At 37.7% G+C, this 19,921-nt stretch overlaps 1 long non-coding RNA gene across 1 annotated transcript in view; it reads left to right on the forward strand.

The window, feature by feature from the left end:
• The first annotated feature begins 3,420 nt into the window (after window positions 1-3,420).
• Window positions 3,421-19,921, forward strand: part of LOC134477355 (uncharacterized) — a 68,328-nt gene continuing 51,827 nt past the window's right edge. Inside the window, exon 1 of the long non-coding RNA XR_010049358.1 lies at window positions 3,421-3,552. This is a non-coding gene — a long non-coding RNA (uncharacterized LOC134477355). The remainder of the gene's footprint in view (window positions 3,553-19,921) is intronic.

Here is a 19,921-nt window from a genome sequence, read left to right on the forward strand (position 1 = left end):
TGAGTCTCTCGATTTCTAAGCAAGAAAACACTGCATTCTGCTCTTTAAACCAATAAATCTAAATTATATTCTTTTGCCACTTACACAAAAATTGCTATAATTTTTCATCACATCATGTCTGATTGTTGTCCCTAAAAGCCGTGATTGTTGAGAAATAGTCAGTGAATGATAAAAAATCACCTAAGATTATTTGCTGATGAATTGAAACTGTGCCATCATACTAAAATGTTTTAATTAAATCATTAAATTGTCCATGTTGAAAACGGTCCCACTGCCCCCTATAAACCACAAAGAAGTTTTCAAAAACCGACAAATTTTCTTACAAGTTAGAAACTCCAAATTATCATTCTATTCATATGTCCAGCATAAGCTTTGTCATTTCCTGATTTTGTACCCTAAACTGACAAAAATATATTGCTTCTTTATTCTCAAATTCTGTGGTTGGAAAAGTGATGTTTACTCTTTAAAAACGTACACCCCAAAAATTAATGAAATGTATTCAGTGATCCTCTTAATGCAGAGTTTCTCTACCTCGTCTTGTTGGCATTTGGACCAGAAGTTCTGTGTTGGGGGTCTGCCCTGTGTAACATAGGATGGTTAGACTCATCCTCAGCCTCTATAACCAGACAGCAGTGGCAGTTCTCCAGTTATGACAATCAAAACTGTTCCCAGACTTTTCCATCCCCTCCTCTTCTCAACGGGCTAGGTGAAAACTACTGTTTCAGTCTACAGATTCCATCCAAATGAGAGGGCATCTCCAAGTCATTGCTTTTATTTTCTCTTTTATTCTTCATTAATACTACCAACAAACCTTCACAGAAAATACACTGCATACTAGGTCTCACTTAATCCTCACCACCAAGCTATGAGGGAAGTGGCAATAGCCCCATTTCACAGAGTTCGCAGAAGGGAAAACTAAACATTTTTACAATTAAGTAATTTGTAAGGACACCATTGGAAAATAACCCCAGATCCGACTGACACCATGGCCATTCTCTCATCACCCCTCCCCACCTCCAGCTCAGAATCTATAGTAAGAACTCCCAAGCTCAGGTCCCAGTATCATACTTGTGTTTGGGAAAACCATAGTGCACTCCTAAATCATTATTTTCTATCTATAATGGTATCAGTTATTGTTTATGTCTCACTGGGTTGGTAATATTTAAAGAAATAACGTAAGTGTGATCAGCTCATGATTATGAGATATTTTTGGTATTATTATACAAATAAAAGAAAGTTTTTCTGATTTTTTAGTTCAACAATCTAGCTAGAAAGGAAAACATAATTCAAACAACATTCATAAAGAATTACTCTGAGTGTGCTGGCACACATCTGTAATTCTGGTACTTGGGAGGTTGAGGCAGGAGGATAGCTGTGAGATTGAGACCAGCCTGGGCTACATAGTGAGTTCAAGGCCAGCCTGAACTGCAGAGTGAGACCCTGCCTCAAAAAGAAAATATAATAATAATAATAGTGTCCACTGTTATAAAACCTTAGCTTCTTGGTCTGCAGTACTAATGAACTTTAAAGGACTTCATTATTAAATAGAACTCCCACTTAACTCCCATTCTTGTCTCCTTGTATTCCTCTTCCTATAAAACAGATCTAGTACACTTTTGTATTCCTGGAACATAGATTTATGACCACTTAGTACAATATCATGTCCGTTTCTTTCAATGACATTTCTTACAAAAAAAACATAATTTTAAATGACACTTCCTTTGTCTACTCTGATTAAGTCTATTTGCAGCAGAGAAGTATTCATTCTGCTTTCTTGGATGCAGATTACAGTGGTGTGTAAATTTATTCCCTTGGGATTTGATTTCCTCCTATAACAGATGAAATACTTGTAATAAGAATAGATTCTCTATGTTTTTTGAAGTCTGACACAAACATCCTTAAAGCAAATTCAGGAAACCAACATAACTGCAATAATTCCAGAATGGCAGAACGGAATTATGGCGGCAAATTATCAAGATTCTTTTGGGGATGGAAGAACCTTTATTACCCTGAATACCTCAAGCATCCCTGCCTCAGGTTCACTTCTGTATCAGATCATCAGAGTGTTAGCAACATGATGGGCAGCAATTGTCTGTTTTACTCATTTCTTCCAGGGTCTATAACCAGAGTCTACAACCTAATAGATCCCCTCAAACTGGTTAGACTGTTAACACTCTTAGACCCACCACTTGTAAACAGTGATTTTAGACAATGCTCAAAATCCTTCTAATCCTCACTTTCCTCATTATAAACTAGAAGGACAATGGCATCTACTTTAGGGTTATCACAAATACTTATTTAATACTATGGGTACAATGTCAGCATTGTGCCTATTAAGACCTCAGTGTTTAAACTAGTTGTTTGCATTATTGATTCTGCTTACAATCTCTTCTTTCCATTCTCTTCTTCTTGATCTGTCCAGCTCTGTAATCTTTAACTTGGTATCTCAACTTGGTATGACCACTTTCAGAAAGAGGTCTCTGGAGCTCATATGTGTTAGCTGCCATTAATATTTCATAATATCTTGGACATTTCTTCAGAAAGAGAAACTTTTAAAGACTTCTGTAGGCCTCAGGCATTCTGATTTTTGGAAGGCCCTTCCTACATCTTTATCAAAGATAAAATGATGCATCTACATCCTATGTAAAATAAAATTTAGTACAACCACTTGAGTTCAGTTTCAGTAGTTCAAATAATATTTTCTGTAGCATTCAATTAACACATCCTAGTTTTATTTTTATCAGTGTTCTTTTCATCTTTTGGGCCAATATTTTCCCCAGTACTTAAATATTACAAAGTTAATAGACACTGGAATTATATACTCAAAGGGCCTAATGATAAATTGTCTCAGGCCTTTATCCACTCCAATAATAATAATTTGTTTATAGAATACCCTTGTCCTTTATCAGCCTTCATCTTGATTAATCTGCCTAACTTTTGCTCCAAGTGATTCTAGGCTGGCATTTCCCAAATCCTCCAAACTTGGATAAATGAAGAAGGCAGAAAGAGATGTTTAGTGGTTGAGGATAGTAGGTATCCCCCGATCTACACAACCTTGACACCACTGTATCAGTGACTTTTTCCAATACCACCATCTCGCATCTCTATAACAACCAAGATTCTAGGAACCTGCTGGGACACAGCCCTTGATCCTGTCCTCTGCATCTCCCCGTTTTCTTATGAATTATTTTAATGATTGTGATATCAGTAAATTTAAGGAGTAGCTAAGACAGCAAATCCAGTAAACTATACCACGCTGTTCAGTTTTGCAGCAGTAAGATTACATGAGGTACCTGTCATGGTTTCTGTCTGTGGCCCCCAGGCCACATGAGTTTGCATTGTGCATTTGTGATGGTTCATTGTCTAGTGCTTGGATTGATGGTGTCAGTGCTCCACCCACAATAGGGGTGGAGCCAGGATGTGATGTAATGGCAGGAAGAAGGTGTGTCTTGCTCTTTGCTGGTTCCTGCTTGCTGTTTGCAGCCACCATGAACTGCGGCCCAGCCATGCCCACCTGCCTTGGAGCCAACTAAGTATGGACCTCCAAAAACTGTAAGAAATAAATCTTTCCTTTCCCAACTTGGGCTTCAGGTATTTTGTCTCAGCAATAAGTAAAAAGTAACTAAGACAGTACCCATGGAAGAGATTCCTTCTTGCCCATTTACTATGACCTGGGTAACAGACCTATTCTGGGGTGGCTACCTTGGCTGTCATAAAGTAAGTCCCACATGGCTTGCATATGAAACATATTGGTTGCTTTATCCAGGGTGTTCCCTCAAAATTTATAGAGCAATTTCCACTTGAAATTTTTAGACAGAGTTGAACAGTTCCACTTCTCAGGACATACTTTACAGTGACTTGTATCCACAGGCCGGCTGACCCCTCAGGAATAACCTTGTGTCTGCACACCACATAACCATCTGTGATTGTCATCAGTGTTAATCTGAAAATGCCTCTTGCACCCTGCAATCTCCAACTCTTACAATCCATTTTAGTTAGTACAGGATCTTGAAGAAGCAGATGAGACTGAATCTATGAAATGAGACAACTCCACCTTATACCACCCTGGATTTGCTAGTTGGTTTTTGCCTCTGTCCCAAATGGCCTACCTTCTTGGTGACCAGAGAGCTTACAAATACTTTCTATTTTCTCAGCGTAATTTACGCCTCTGGGAGTGGCCTTGAAGCTAGCCACTAAAGTTCAGACTGACCAAAATCTAAATCTGGTCAACTATCAACACTCAATGTTAATGCTTTTCACTTTCACTTTAGCAGTAAAGACAACTAATTAAAGGATTTTCTGTTTAGCAAGTTTATCATTATTTTACATTGCTTTACACATTCTTGTGTGTCAGATCTATCCCCATCTCCAAATTCCGTTTGGTCACTTAGCTTAGTGACAGAGCAGAGCCCACCTGCAGTACTGCTGCAGTGAAGCAGAAGGCGGGGATTAGAGGTTCCTGCTCTGTCCACTGCTCTGTCATATTTCCTGTTTGCCAACACCATGTGTCCATCAGCTGTGGCTGGTCTAGCAGATCCTTTATTTCTTGACATCAAATGAGTGGGACATTTTTCCTCCCGTGCTATCTTTCCCAACAATGTGACTCAGTTTTACTGACTCCTAGAATTAGCATCAGACTTCACAGGTTTAGAACACAATCTCACACAACCAACCGCCACTTCATGTGTCAGCTACAGATGAAGCCTAGACTACCCAAGTTTCCACTTGGCTAACTACAACTCTGCAATTCCTGCCACCCCCTGGACTCAATTTTCTAGAATGACTCACAGAACTCAGGAAAACACTTACAATTACTGGTATATATATGATACAGCTCTGAACAGCCAGATGGAGGAGATTTATAGGCCAAGATATGCGACAAACCACAGGGCTTCCATGCCTTCTCCTGGATGGATGTTTAAATAGAGGAAGGTAGCATGGTGGTACATGCCTAAAAATCCCAGCACTTAGGAGGCTGAGGCAGAAAGATTGCCGCAAGTTCAAGGCCAGCTTGGGCTACAAAGTAAGTTCAAGGCCAACTTGAACTGCACAGTGAAACTCTATCTCAAAAAGGCAAAATTAAAATAAAATCTAATTTAATTTAAAAATAGAATGGTCAGGGGATCTCACAAGCTGGTAACATTTGAACAGTTGTAAGGAGATGGGAGCTATTAGGAGAAAGTATTCCAGACAGAGAGAATAGCTAGTATTATGGGAAAAGCTCAAGATAATCAAAACCCAGCTGGAGGCCAGAGCAACCAAAGCAGAGAGAGCCAGCTACAAATACTAAGAAATGGGTTCAGAGAGATGCTGGAGGCGCCTGGCCATTCAGGGTCTTACAGAGCATTATGAGGGCTTCTGCTAACATCTCATTTTCCAGAATGAGGCCACTCGTTCATCACACTTGAGAGCAGGGGATCATCTCATCACACCTACACATGACCAAGATTGTTAGCAAAGAAAGGGTTAGAGAAACAGGTACCAGGGCAGAGACAGCCTGCAAACCAGTCTGTCCCCAATAACTGGATGAATGGATGAAACTCTCTGAGTATCACAAAGGTACATAATTTTGAAAATGTTATAATAACAAACCTTCTCAGTAGCATATTTAAAGTTGCACAAGAAAAATTCAGGTGGCCACCACTAAAACTAAGGAAGGAAAGCATTCATGAAGAAATAGTTTTCCCTTTTTTCCTGATTGAATAATTTTGTCTCCTGCCTCGAACCCCTACCCTTAGTTTGTCAGTGAATATTTGAGACTTGTTAGTGTGATAAAGGGTGCTTGGGTAAGATGACCGTAAACCCAAGTGAGTGTAGTATCATGATTAGTGCTAGGATCACACTGCTTTGTGCCTGACTTGGCTTAACAACTTTGTGCCTCAGCTTTCTCATCTGACACATGAGAGTAGTGATGATAATAGTACTTAATCCTTGCGTTTATGGCATTATATCAAAAGCACTGAAAACAATGGTGGATGTATAGTGAGTGCTTACTTATTAATTAGTTATAATGAAATAATTTGCCATGTCATCCACAGATTTGCTCTCTTGTCCTCGCTGCTACAGTGAGAACTTCCATCTAAAGCATAGAGGCATCGGCCCTCTGACCTGACACTTGGGGATTGGTGGGCTCTGCCTTCCGGAAGCGCATTATAGATGAATTACTCCCGGCTCTCATAGCTCTAGGGACATGTTCACCACATTTCTGAAAGATGATAGGAACTGATTTTTATCTTTAATTTTTGCTTACAAATAATTCATCTGTTATGAGAAAAAATAACAAGCTCCAGAGGGAAAATGCAGGCACTAGTTTATCCCCACTCTCCCTAGAGGCAAAGATGAGAATTATCTACCACTAATACACTTAATGAGAACCTGCAAGTTGTTATTCAAGTTAGTCTCTTTTATTAAAACATAGTAATTGTACATATTAATGGAATTTAGCATAATATTTCCACACGAGCATGTAACATGCATTAGTCAAATCCAACCTCCCTTTTTCCACACACACTTACTAAATACACACCGTTTCCAAACTCTAGTGATCACCACTCTGCTTTCAAGTCAACTTATTTTAGCTGTCACATGAGAGAGAATATACAGTATTTGTCTGTCTGGCTTATCTCACTTAACATAGTATCCTCCATTTTTTCCCTTATGACTGAATAATGCCCCATTGTGTAGACATACCACACCTTTTTCCACTTACCTGTTGATAACATATTTTATCTATTGTGAATAATGCTGTGGTGAACATGGGTGAGCAAGTGTCTCTTTTGTATGCTAACTTCATGCTCTTTGGATATACACCCAGAAATGGAATGGCTAGACCACATGATACATCTATTTTTAGTCTTTTGAGGAGCTTTCCTATATAATGGCTGTATCAATTTACATTTGCACCAACAATTATGAGTTCTTCCCCCCCACACACATCCTTGCCAGTATTTGTTTTGTTATTGTTGTTGATGTTACTTCTTCTTTGTTTGATGTGGTAATGGCAGTGGTGGTGATGGATGTATGGGGGAGACAGAGACAGATAGAAAGGAGGGATAGAGGGAAGAAAGAATAACCATTTTTTTTTTTGCTTTTTACTTTATTTTAAAGATAGTAAAATATAACTATACAAGACAGAACAAAGCCAATCAAGACAATGCAGTGAAACTGGTACAGAACTTCAGAGCAGGATACTAGGATAACAGCAATAGGTACCATAGCATATCTCGTTATCATCACAATAGTTGTCCATTCAACCAGGTATAGCAAAATCAAACCAAAAACAGAACACTAGAAAACCAATCACAACAGAATATTGACTAGAGCAAAACAATCAGAGCAAAACAAAACAGTGAAAATAATATTGGCCTTCAAAGAGAAGACAGAAGAAAATCCTCCATATTTGTTATATTGCATACAGTTATCCTCCCAAGAGATGCTCAGAGCTCTGGCCCAAGGTCAGCATAATCAACCAAACAATGCAAGCATTTAGTTGCTTAATGTACTTTAGTTGCTATCAACTCCGGCTGACCTCGGAACCGTCTAGTAGGGCAGGGGTTGGGGGGACATAGGACATTTGATTCTCAGCCCGCGTGCTGGTAGGCTCATGGGAGACACTGTCTTATTCTCTCCCCGGCCTGCCTACAGCTCACTGCTTACCAGGCAGGTTGGTTCGTTGCTTTCTTGGTTGGTCCTCCAGATTCCAGCATGGCTGATGTCAGGAGATGCTGACTTGTTTCTTAACTACAGCAAGATGGCATTTCATTGTAGTTTTGATTTGTATTTCCTATTTTAAAAAACAGTCAATGTCATTGGCCATCAAATTAGACTCAGTGGTTTGTAGCTTTTTTCACTGTGGTATTCTTCTAAAATTCACAGTGGTATTCTTCTCAAATTCCAAGCTAAATACAACTAACCCTGTTACCCTGTTATATTAGTTGGCACTCTTATTGATGCAAATGACTGAAATTCAACTAAAACTAACTTAAGAAAAACAAAGCATACTGTTGTCTCCTCCATGTTAGAAGTTCTTTCATACCCTAGCTTTAGATATGGGCTCTAGTACTATGGTCATTTGTCTCCCAAATCCTGCTTCTCTCTGTTGCTCAGGCTTCTTTCAAATATAACAAGGGAAAATAAATGCCAAGAAACCCAAAGCAGTAGCAACTACAGTAGCTAATATCCCAAATTACACATAATTGATAAGTAAATGAGTGAGAAATTGATTTTCTACATTTAAGAATACCAAATTTTGCTCTTTATTCAGAGTCCTAGTAAACTCCATCTCTACCATGAAGCCTTGTCTGATAACCTCAAGTTCCTGGTGATGCTACTTGTTCAAAATGCTGAAGCACTTATTTTCTACTTGGATTTTTTTAATGGAATAGATGTATCATTAACCTGACATGTAAAAAAAAAAAAGAACATGTACTTTTTATACCAGATCAATTCTTTTTTTACAACAACAATTATTTTTCTCATTATAAAAATTTCATGTACTTCAGGTTATATATAGCAGTTTGAATACTCATAATCATAACTTGTCAAATTCATTTGCCTTCTGCCCAAATGAGGAGAAAAGAATTTCATTTAAAATACACAGTACAGACAGGAAGCAATAGCAACAAAATTTTGGAAGCCAAAATTCAATAGTAATTGACTTATCAAAGGCACAGAAGCTTGCACAGCTTTTGGAAGAGCTCAGAAGTGGGCTGGCCTGTGCCATAAAACCCCAGAAAGATCCAAGAAAGAGATCTCAGGTGCCCAGCAGAAATTTTGATTGAGTGGCCATAGAAACACAATTTTCCCTAAAGCAAAACTACCTGATGAAGCAAAGCAACTGCCACTCCTTAACCCAGAAGAAAATTAGTTTCCTTCTTGAGGAAGTGAAGCAGAGAGACCCAGACATCAAGGTCACCAGGCCCAGCTTGGTCCAAGATCAAGGAAACTAGAGATGTAGTCCAGGGGTAAAGTATGTTTCTAACATTGTGAATGGGGCCCTAGGTTTGATCCCCAACACCAAAACAACAACAACAGCTGGGATGGGGATTGTTCAGTACATTCAAATGTATGCAAGTCTATCTCCAACAATTCTGACATACAATGCTCATTTATCATCCTTTATGTACTGACCAGTATGTTAAGCATTTTACCTGAATTATTTCACATCTAATCCTCAAGTAAATCTAATGAAGTAAGAACTATCTTATTGCCACTTAAAAACCAAGGAAATCAAGTCTTAAATTGATAAGTAACTGGTTAAAGAAACTCACAACTAGTAGTTGGAAAAGACCAACTTTGAACTCTAAATCACTACACTAAGTGACTTGCATATATCAATTTGTTCCTTTATTTCTTCAACAAACATTTACTATGTGGCAGATATTACTTAATTAAGGTTTATAAAGACGAATATATGGTCTCTATTCCCAAGAATATTTCAGTGTACGGAAGCAACAAAATAATAAGCAATGTCACTGATACACTGAACAAGTAGATCTTTAAACTGAGACTAGGATTGGAGGTTATATTCTTTCTTTTCTCTCTGCGAGTGGTCTAACCCCATTCTGTGAATTTTATCTTCCCTACATGGCAAGTAGATGAACTTGCAGACAGATTCCATAAATGCTACTGGATACGCTCAGTGCAGAGTCCCTCTGTCTCGGCCAGTCGCAAGAACAGTCTGATTTTAGTTCTATTTAATACTCCAACTGTCATTCCAAGCAGCACTTTTCAGCTCCCAGTTTGGGGCTGCCTCAGGCTACACTGTGAGGAAGAAAGTTCAGGGCCAGTTTCTCCTCTCATCCCCCTGCTCCAAGCTTCTCCTGCCTGTGTTTCCCCTCCCCACTGTGGGCCTGCTCCAGGGCTGGGGCCAGGAAAGACAAATAAACAGGTTCTAACCATCAAGCACCCTTGTCAGCATTATGCTTTCTGGCTTTGGAATGCTAAAGCTTACTTCCTATTGGGGTGCTCCCAGGGGACCCAGGCACTCCCACTGGAGTCTTCTGAAGATGTAGGAAATGCCTATTCCTTGGCTTCTGCTCTGGCCCTTACTCCATAGCCATCCACAGACAAATCTCTACTGGCAAATCTCTCTTCAGGCTGTCTTCTTGGGCAGGGTTCAAAACCAGTTCTAGGTTGTTCTACTCCAACAAGCCCCATTTCTGGTCAATGGGAAACACTCATGCACTCCTGCTGGTCATTATGAATTTTAGTGCAGGTTATTCCCCCCATGAAGACCTGTCATCCTCTGCTGGGCTGGGGCGCAGGTGGCTCCATCCCTCATCTCTCCCTCAGTATTCTCTGGCACAGAATCAATAACTATCCTTGAGATCTATAGGACTTCTGGTTTTCCCCGGTATGGTCCCGTGGAAGCCATCTTGCTCAATTTGAGAAAAGAGGAAATTTCCTCTCTCTACTCCCTCACTGTGGGTAGGGGAGGAGAATCATACAGCACACATTGTCACTACTCAGAAGAAAGCACCTCCCCATCTAACACTTCAAACCTTTTATATCTCAGAAGACGACAATGGACTCACAAAACCTGCCTTCCAGCCTGTCCTTTGCATTTCCACCACTGTGCCCAGCATCCCACATTGGCATATGGTGCTACGTAGTGCTTAGTCTTTCAGCCACAAACTCTGAGGTCTTAGCAGCAACCGAGGAATAGAAAGAAAGTATTCTATTTTGACAAATATTGATGAGGCATTTTGAGAAGTGTTGTTCTAGACAGTCATTATGTATAGACCTCTCCTTTTGCAGGGGGAGTTAGATACAATTTCTTAAAGGAGGTGGCCTTTGAACTGCTTTCTGGACAGAAAATATGTATAGCCATGACAAAAGCAGGAAGACATTATGCATGCATGGCACACTCCAGGAAGGATGCAGTGGGAGAATATGTGGTGTACGCTGGATAGTGATGGAAATGAACCTGAAAAGTCAGGTTATGGAGGCGTGGTGTGCCATGCTAAAGGGTTTGGCTTTGGGCTGGGTGTAACTCAGTGGTGAGGCACTTGCCTAACATGCACAGAGCCTTGACCTACAGCTCTGAAGAAGGAACATTTGGCCTTTACTGAGCTCAGCAGAGAGCCACGAGGGGCTTTAGATAAGAGACTAGTTCAAATAATCTAGGAGGCTTCAAGAAGGCTGAAGTAGGAAGACAGATGGGCAGAATGGCAGGCAGAAAGGGACTGCAGTGTGACTTGAGGGGATGGGTAGGCCCCTTCCTGGATATTTGCATATATTTTGACTTCTAGAGCATTGTACTTAAGAAGAAAACTCATGTTTTTGCTGAAGTTTCCACTGAAATCGTATCATTTTTAGAAATGTATTCTGTGCAAAAAGTATATATATATACATATATATGTATACATATATATGTGTATATATATATATACATATATATGTATACATATATATGTGTGTATATATATATTATATATATATATATATATATATATAATAAGTTCAGAGTAATGGCTTCAAGCACAGGGCCATGTAACTCGGAGAAAATGAATCTTTGGAGTCTTGCTTCTTGCTTCTGATGGTATTTTCACTTATCAAAAAGTTACTTGGGAATTCTTTTCTTATTAAAAAAAAGTGAGAATGTTATCCACATTGCAACTGTTTGTACTTGGAAGGTGATTGGGTCACTGGAGTGCAATAGCTGACTTGCTATAGAAAGGTGGGACCAGAAGGAGGTGGATCACTGGACACCTGATCTGGCTCCTCCACCATCTCTCTGCTTGATGACCATCATGATGTGAGCAGGTTTCCTCAGCTAAATCCTTCCACCATACCTTGGAACCGGCAGACAATGGATTGAATAAATTAAGAGCCAGACTAAACCTCTTCTCCCTTAAGTTGTATGTGCTGTGTATTTTGTCCCAGCAATGACAAAGTAACTAAGAAAAAATTTTCAGACAAACAAAATTTCGTGTAGTCATTAATATCTGAATTAGCACTCACTAATTCATTTGTGTCAAGTTTTTTTTGAAAATTTGAAAATAATGTACGTTTGATGTGAGTTGTTTGTCCCCAAAAACTATAGTTCATATGGACATGTAATATTTTTATAGAAATTTATAACTTGTATCCTGAAAAAAATCCTTTAAAATGCTAAGAAAAAATTTAACTAACCATGTAAGTCTACTCAATCTACTCATCTTTGGAGCACTCAATACGATCCACAGTTTAAGGCTGAAAAGCTCATTTCCTCTGTACGATCTTACCTCTATATTTCTTTAAGTGAATTCCCTATTCCCCATAATGTCAGCTTTTACTCAACATTATAATAATCTCACTTATTCTTTCAAGGTGATTTTGAGATTTTTCTTTTAAAAACTGAAATAAAGGGCCAGGGATGTAGCTTAGCAGCGCAGCATCTGCCTGGCAAGCACAAGGCCCTGAGTTTGATTCCCAGCGCCAAAAAAAAAAAAAAATGTAAATAAATAAATAACATCCTAAACTCACTAGAAAATGTGAAGCTTATTGTACAACTGTTTCTAAATGTCCTTGCTCTCAATTACAAACTCATTGGTGAGACGACCAAAATACTGCAATAAAGGTCATCATCTTATTGGTAGTTTTCACAACTGGATTTAGATTTTCCCTCCCTGGCACCCACCACTTTGAAGGCCAGGTTGTTATCTTTTTCACAGTGTCTCCTGAACCCTCTTTAAGCCCAGGCACTTAGTAGCTATTCAATAAATGTCGATTGAGTTATCCTATTGCATTTTATGCAAAGACCGACAGACCTCTTGGAAACCATGTCATCAGTGTTGAAGCTCTCTTCGCACAATCAACCATTGCTTTACTGCTTCTAAATTTAAAAAAACAAATCAAGGAAGACTCATTTATAGGAGGAAGGAGAGCCTGAATGACTTAAGTTCATTTTAACTTTTCTTACTTTAGCTCAGTTTTCTACTGAGCAACTACCCCTTAGCTTTAAGTGATAGAAAATGAGAGATTAGAGAGTCTGGATCAGCTTGTCAGAGCAAGAAACACTAACATTGTCTTAAACAACAGGAAACGTTTTGTGAGCCTTCTAATTTGGGTGCAACTGTGAGATCAGTGAAGTTATTTGGAAACCTCTGCTTTGGAAATGACAAGCTATAAAGAATAAAGAAGCATCACTCCATGACTTCCAGGAAGATTACAGAGTGATGTGCTGCACAGAAAGAGCCTCTCTGCGATTTAGTGTCCAGACTACCATTTCAGTAGCAATGTGAGAAGGAGAAGCAGGAAGGTCGGTACCCAGGATTCAGGAAGTATCTGAAGTGAGGATGAAGCAAATGAGGAGAAGAAAGAGAGAGACTTGGATAAAGAGGGAGAAAGAGGCAGGCAGCACTTTTTCCCTGAGCCCAAATTCACTGCATGGGAGAGGCAGCTCAAACCTGCAGGCACACAGTGACTACTGGTGACCGCAGAAGCCTCCACAGAGAAACATACCAGTGCAGAGGAGCAATGAACACAGTGGAAGGCACTGGCCGGTGAGTTATTCAGGTTCATATTCCCCCAGGAGAAGGCATTTGGCTGGGAACTATCTTGGAGAGAGGCCAACTGAGCTTGGAACTCAGAGCAACTGCTGGCTCCATCTAGTAGTTCCCATTACTGGAGTAAGGGAGCTGAATTCAAGTTAGCAGGAAGTTGGGGAGCCATGTTCAAACCAGAGGAAGCCCATGGACAAGTCTTGGCCAGAAAGTAGCCTGAAACTAGAGCTAAAGGTACAGGCTCATTGGAATTATTCAGTCCCCCACAGCTGGCTTGCTGGGGTTAGTAAACTGAGATCTGGACTCTGCCCACATTGTCTACCAGTAACAGCAGAAATACATCTTGAAGTAGATTTCCTCTCTCTCTCTCTTCTTGTTTTTGTTGTTGTTGTTGTGTTTCTTGATTGCTTGTTCTTGTTTTTATATGAAAATGAACATGTTTTCCAGGTTTTTGTTACTGTTGTTCTGTTCTCTTGTTTTTATTTCTCCCTTCTCTCTCGTTCCCTCCTATCTTCTTCACCAGCTTCCCCAAAGTTTGCATAACCTTCCTTTGTCCTCCAACTTTACTTCTGATCTCTTCCCCTTCTTCTATTTCTCTATATTTTCCCATAACCCCTTTTACATTTTCTCCCCTGAAGACAAAATCATTTTACTGAGGGCTTATATACTGTGTACAATTTTCTGGTTTGTTTTAGATTTTGTTGTATAACCACAAAGCTAGTTCATATGGTTAAAGGTGACAAATTAGTAGTTACTTCCATTTGTCATTTTCTAGGCTGTGTTTGATGCTGTTATTATCACTGATCATACTACTTTAGCCAGTGGCATAATTTTTTAACCAGTTGCTCTCCTGGTATATCAAGACTGAGACTGTCTAAGGGTCATAAAAATACTATAGGCCTCACAGCGCCTCACAACCAGGGATTGGGCCAAGAAATCAGCAACTGCTCATCTCCAATAAACTGAAGAGTTAAGATCTTGCAATAGACTCAAAACCTAAAAGCTAACTACACCTAGAAGACATTTCCGAGAAGTAGTCATTTTCCAAAGGTTCTAAAGACTAGCAATAAAGCTATAAACCATAGGGAAGTTACAAGCATCAACCTAGTAATTAAACTAAAAACAAAAACACAACAATAACAACAACAGAAAGTGAGAAGATACTTCAACAAGACCAAACCCAGACTTCCAGTTCACCAAAGGAAACCTCAGGGGCAATGAGGTGGAAAAATCCAAATGTGACCCACCTGAAGTGATAACAGCATAAGGAACAAAGCAAATAAATGAGACCCTAGAAAAAATAAAATGAATAATTCTATAGAAATGGTAATGATAGTGAAAGACATGCTTAGTGACTCTGATGCAGATACAGATTTAAAAGAAAGAAGAGCTCGAGCCATGAACACCCAACATAGGAAAGAAATGGAATTCATGAAACAGATTCAAACAGATATCTAGGAGGTTAAAAATTCCATTGAACATACATGCAGCACAGTGAGCCAATGTGAGAACAGAATCTCACATACGAAAGAGAGCATTTCACTTAGTGATCATGAAGAGAAAGATTACTTAAAAATAACAAGGGACCATGAGAAATGAATCCAGTACATTTAGAAGAACAACATAAGATTGATCAGAGTCAATAAAAAAGTAGAAAAATTATATTTTAAAAAACCTGTTCAAGGAAGTCATGACAGAAAACTTCCCAAGCAGGAAAAAGAAGCTAACATACAAATAAGGAGGCGTATAGGACTCCAATTAGCCACAGCCAAAAAAGCTACATAAAGGCACATAATAAAGATTGCAGAAATTCAGCACAAGAACAAAATATTAAAACCTGTTAGAGAAAAGAAACAAATCATCTATAAAAGAAATCCCAGTAGAATCACAGAACACTACTCAACACAGACTCTTAAGTCAAGGAGAGCTTGGAGGGAAGTATTTCAAGTCAAAAAAAAAAAGCCTCCAACTCAGATAAACACACCCTGCAAAACTATCTGTCAAAATTGATGGAAAAATAAGATATTTCCAAAAAAAAAAAAAAGATACTTTCACAACAAAGAACAACTGAAGAAATTTATGACCACAAAACTAGCACTCCAAAATGTTCTGATGGACATTCTAGAAAGAAATAACAAGGATTTCAACTCCATGAACACCAACAGAATGAATCCACCAGGTAGGACAAGTAATTAAGCAGAACGAGTAAAGGGGAGCCAACAAGAAGAAACTAACATGACAAGGATAAATCAACACATATCAGTTATAGCAATCAATGTTAATGGTCTCAATTCACCAATAAAAAGAAACAGACCAGCAAACTTGATTGAGAAGCAATTTTCTGACTACAATAAACACATTTAATTTAAAAAGAAATTCACAGACTGAAACATGCAACAGGAATCTAGAAAAAAAAACAGGAATAGCTATTCTTCTTTTGCAAAAAGCACAATTCAAGAGAAAAAGATAATAATTACAAATATATATTCCCAAATACCAGTGCACTCAACTATATAAAACATGTATTAATAGACACGAAAACTCAAATAAGTACTAATACAATTATAATGGAGGACCTAAATACACCACTATCATAAATAGACAAATCAACTAGACAAAAAATTAACAAAAAAATGTTAGAACTGAAACAAACTTTTGAACAAATGGACTTAGTAGGCGTCTACAGCGTGTTCCACCCCACAACATCAAAATACACATTCTTCTCAGCTGCACATGGACATTCTCCAAAATAGATTTCTACCTCACAGCACATGATTAAATAAATGCAAAGGAATTGAAGTTATGCTTGAATATTATCACACAATAGTGCAATGAAATTGGAAATCACAAGGTAAAAGAAACCACAAGAAGTTCATAAATGCATAAAAAGTGAATAACACCCTCCTAAACAACCAATAAGTTACAGATAAAATTAAAAAAGAAATTATATGGTTTCTACAATTGAATGATAATTCCAGTACAACATACCAGAACTTATGGGACACAATGAAAAAAGTCCTACTAGGGAAATTTGTAGTGTCGAATTTCCATAGCAGAAAAATACACCAAACTCAAACAACCTTATATTGAACCTCAATCTTCTTGAAAAAGAAGAGTGGAGTTGAGCAGGGTGGCACACACCTGTCATTCCAGCATTTGGGAAGCTGGGGCAGGAGGATTGCTGCAAGGCCAAGGCCACCTTGGCTACAAAATGACTTCAAGGCCATCCTGGACTGCAGAATCAAATCTTGTCTCAAAAAGGAAAAAAAAAGAGCAAGTCAATCCCAGAGCTCATATCAGGGAAGAATTTATAAGTATCAGAGCAGAAATTAATGCAATGGAAACAATACAAAAAATCAATAAATTGAGTTCATTTTTTGAAAGATTAAATAAAATTGATAAATCCTTAGCCAACCTTATCAAAGGAAAGAAAAGACTCATATCCATGCAATTAGGAATGAAAAGGGTGAGATCAAAATAGATTCTGTAAAAATCCAGATAATCATCAATTTCTACTTCAAGAACCTATATCCTACTAAGATAAAAAATACAGAAGAAATGGACAGATTCCTAGATACAAATGAATTACCAAATCTGAATCAAGAACATACACAATTCTAAATAACCCAATATCAGTCAATAAAATTGAAAATGTAATTAAAAATCTACCAACAAAAGAAGCCCAAGTCCCGATGGATTCACTGTTGGATTCTATGAGAAATTTAGAAGACACTTAATGCCACTACATCTCAAACTCTTTATTGAAATTAAAAGGGAAGCAATACTTCCAAATTCATTTCTGGAAGCAAGCATTACCTTAGTACCAAAACCAGATAAAGATCCAACCAGAAAAGAGAGCTACAAGTCAATTTCCCTAATAAACACTGACTCAAAAATCCTCAAGATAGTGGCAAATAGAATGCAGCAAATCATCAAGAAAATTAGACACCATGACCAAGTAGGATTTATCCCAGCAATGAAGGATGGTTCAACATACACAAACCAATAAATATAATATATCATATTAACCGAGTCAAGGACAGAAACCATATGATCATCTTAATAAATGCAGAAAAAACATTTGACAAAGTCCAACACCCATTTGTGATAAAAAAATAATAATCCTACCGAAAATTGGAATAGATGGTTTTATCTCACTTTGATAAAAGTCATCTATAATAAAAGAAAAGAACAACCAATATCATATTGAAATGAAAAGAACAGAAAACTTTGACTCTAAAATCAGGAACAAGACAAGGATGTCCATGGTCAGTACTCTTATTCAAAATCGCTCTAGAAACTTTAGGTAGAACAATTAGACAAGTGAAAGAAATAAAAGGAATAAAAATAGGAAAACAAGAAGTTAAATTATCATTATTCCAAATGACCTGATACTCTACATAGAAGACCCCAAAAGATTCTACCAAAAGACTTCTATATTTAATAACCAAATTCAGTTGCACAGTTGGATCCAAAGTCAGCACTCGAAAATCAATACTTTTTCTGTAAAAGAATAATAAACTCCCCAAGAGAGAAATTAGGGAAAAAATACCTATCACAATAGTATCCAAAAAAATGAAATGCCCAGGAATCAATCTAATGAAGAAAATAAAAGACCTTTACATTGAAAACTAGACCACTCTGAAAAAGGAAATTGAAAAGGATATCATGACATGGAAAGACATTTCTTGCTCTTGCATAGGAAGAACCAACGTAGTGAAGATGGTCATACTCCCAAAGTTTTTATACAAATTTAATGCAATCAAATCAAAATTTCAACAGCATACTTCACAGAATTAGAAAAAACAATGTTTAAAATAATTTGAAACTAGAAGAGACCTAGAATAGTAAAGGCAATTCTGGGCAACAAAGGTAAAGCAGGGGGCGTCATAATCCCTGACTTGAAACTGTACTACACAGCTACTGTGATCAAAACAGGATGGTGCTAGCAACAAAACGGACCCGAGGATCAGTGGAACAGGCTCAAAGATGCAGAAACAACTACAGACATACTCAGCCACCTTATCTGTAACGAAAAAGCCAAACACATTCACTGGAAGAAAATAGCCTCTTTAATAACTGGTTCTGTAATAACTGGCTTCCACATGCCAAAGATTAAAACTAGATCCATATCTCTCACTATGCACTAAACTAAAATCAAAGATTTAAATATTAAAGCAAACATTAATCTACTGGAAGATAGAACAGGAAAAACTTTTGAATACATCGGTGTAGGCAAGACTTTAGTAACAAAATTCTAATTTACAAGATAAATTCTAATTTACAGGATTAGAATTTACAAAATTCTAATCAACAACTGGTATCTCTTATTAAAAAACAATGTGGGAAAAAAATTTGCCTCCTGTTCCTCAAAGGATTAATAACTAGAATGCATAAAGAACTCAAAATACCAGAGCCACCAAATTTAAAGACTCAATCTAAAAATGAGACATCTAAAATGAATAGACAGTTATCAAAGGAAGTACAAATAGCAAATAAATACATGAAATAAATACATTGTGGACGAAGACAAAAGTAAAAACATGAGAAAAGAAGGAAAATTGGAAACAAAGCTTTTGCAAATAGGAAGAGGAAGAGGAGCTGACGGGAGGATAGGGAAAATGAGGAAAAAAAGAATCAAGATATGTCATGTACAAGTACAAATTCTCTATGATGAAAGGGACCATTATGTGTACTTAAAATGTACTAATAAACTTAATTAATTAAAACTCCAACTTGCCTGAATTGCTTATTTTAAAAGACCTAAACAATCTTAATAACCTTCCAATATCCCACTTATGCATGAAAAAGAGAACACATAATTGTTATGTGTTAAAAATATTCATCTTAATATGTATATTAATTTTAGGAAAAATTGTAGTAGTATAGGATATAATGTCTTTTTTTACATAAATTTTACATAATTCTAAGTCTCTTGTAGAAGTGTGTGTTCATGGCTATTTTATATAAGCCTTGGCCTTGATGACTATTTTATATAGGCCTTGACTTTATATTATTTTAGAGCACTGTGGTTATAACTTTGTCTTTCTGAAATATTAATGAATATGATTATATTTTGATACTGACAGCTTTCTTGGTCCATAATTTTTCCTTATTAGTACCTCTACCCTCTCCTGATCTCCTCCCCTTCTTTAGGTCTGCCTTCTACTTTCAAGTCATCTCTCTTTTTATTCTAGATTCTTGATGTGAGACAAAACATATGATATTTTACTTTTTTTGTCTGGCCCATTTCTCCTCCCCTCCCCCGGTCTGGCCTATTTCATTTAACAAGATCTGCCTTTAATTTTAACGGCGACATTGTCATTAGAGAAAAGAATGTTCTGTTTTATGAAAGGCGTGATTCCTAAAGACACAATATGGCCAAAAGAAGGAATGACTGTAAAATCCAGGAACGCATACTTATGACTACAGTC

Source organism: Cavia porcellus, unplaced genomic scaffold (assembly GCF_034190915.1).
Source record: "Cavia porcellus strain 051 isolate PalLab524CR breed Dunkin Hartley unplaced genomic scaffold, mCavPor4.1 scaffold_8, whole genome shotgun sequence".
In the NCBI taxonomy this organism is placed as follows: domain Eukaryota; kingdom Metazoa; phylum Chordata; class Mammalia; order Rodentia; family Caviidae; genus Cavia; species Cavia porcellus.